General features: G+C 35.2%; 1 non-coding gene across 1 annotated transcript; it reads left to right on the top strand.

The window, feature by feature from the left end:
• Positions 1-1,315: 1,315 nt before the first annotated feature.
• Positions 1,316-1,454, top strand: LOC116911821. The gene has a single exon (XR_004389358.1). It is a non-coding gene; the product is annotated as a small nucleolar RNA SNORA48 (small nucleolar RNA).
• The last annotated feature ends 286 nt before the right edge of the window (positions 1,455-1,740 follow it).

Genomic DNA, 1,740 nt, shown 5'->3' with positions numbered 1-1,740 from the left:
TGGGCGAGCATAGCAACCAACTACTCACAGTCTCATGAATATTGTTTTAAGGTCTGGGTTTAGAGATGGTTTGTTACTCAGCATCATTTAGACAATAAAAAAAAAAAAACTAAGTTCAAAGGAATCTTCTTAACCATGCTCAAACTTAATAGAAAACTATCTTAATTTAAAATTTTCAGACACTGTCAAACGACCTGCAATTTTTTTCAATACATTTATCCAGAATCATCAAAGAATGAGCTAAAGCATGTGACGAATTTTTCAGATAATTGATGGTTTCCTCTTAAAGTATGAAATCTCTTATTTAATGTAACTATTTCTATGGTAATCTTTCTAAACCCCATTATGCAAATATCTATGCTACCTACATTAGCATAATACTTGAATTCTGTACTTAGCTTTTCCTTAATGGTGTTATTAATAAATATGCTATCCAAAAGCACTGCTCCTTTGGGAGTATTGAAATACATCGGACAATTGTCTCAGTGTTAGATGGCCCCAGACCATTTTGCTCTCTGTATTGAAAAGCAGTGAATATATTGCTGTGACCCCTGTATCATCCTTTAAGATACATCTACCATTTCCTACTACTGGAATGTAAGCTAATCTCTAGCTTTTCTTTTTCTCTTTCAATCTGCTATAACTTCAAAGTCGTATAACCATAGAAACATGTTTATTATTTTAAATTATTCCAAATTAAAGAAACTCTAAGTGACTCTAACACCAAAATATTCTACCCTGGGGCAATGCATACATAAAGGAGTAACAAAGACTTATATCTTACCCCTGCAAACATGCTAGCAGCTGAGATAGATAATAACCTCTAGAGTAAGTAAGCTTTAGATAAAAATAACAAGATATAAAAATTATGAAATAAAATAAACTGATTGACTCACGACATAGAGTTAATAGGCCACATAAATGTATATATCACTACAAAGTTATAACTATATAATGTGTGTGCTTATATGTTTTATATTATATACACATTTCACACTTATTTAAGCGATATGAAAAATAAACATTGATATTGATTCTACTGGACTCTATATCACTAGAAAATTCAAAGAAGAGGAAAAATAAGCGAAGAAGGTTTTTCTAAAATGAAGACCATGATTTTCTAAGAATTAAAGTTATATGCCTAAAGTTAAATGCTGAATATATTATCAAGGAAATTAGATAATAAAATACATTAATTTATCATAGAAAAATTATGTGATCATAAAGCCAAAGAGAAAACTTAAAAACCTTTCAGAAGGAAACAACCATCAAAGAAAAAATTAATCAGCACCCAACTCCTTAAAAGTAATTCTGCAACCCCTGGCTGGGCAGAGACCTCTTATTGGTAGTATTGTTCTTGTATCAGTCAGGAGCAGAGCAGACCGCAGTCCTTATTCATCCTAGCTTGATGCCTGAGTTAGCGATCAAAGCTATCTTATGCCTAGGACACATAAAAATCAAATCAAATTGAATCCAAGAACAGGAAGAGGACGACAGAGACCTACGAACCCTCAAGTCACCCACAGAACTGCCCACCAGTGTCCAGCGCAGGTGGGCCATCGACAACAGCACACAGCATGAATAGAGGATGTCACCCGGGTGCCTCCCAGCCACGTGTCCGACCTGCAGCGGGAGCCATTACAATGTGTGTGTACGTGGTGGTCAGATGGGAGAGAAGTGGAGCAGCTTGAGCATTATGAAGAGAGATGAAACTGGAGACTTGAGGTGAAGAGGAGCAGC

This window comes from Rattus rattus, chromosome 10 (assembly GCF_011064425.1).
Source record: "Rattus rattus isolate New Zealand chromosome 10, Rrattus_CSIRO_v1, whole genome shotgun sequence".
Classification (NCBI taxonomy): Eukaryota; Metazoa; Chordata; class Mammalia; order Rodentia; family Muridae; genus Rattus; species Rattus rattus.
This window is presented reverse-complemented; position numbering and strand designations above follow the sequence as displayed.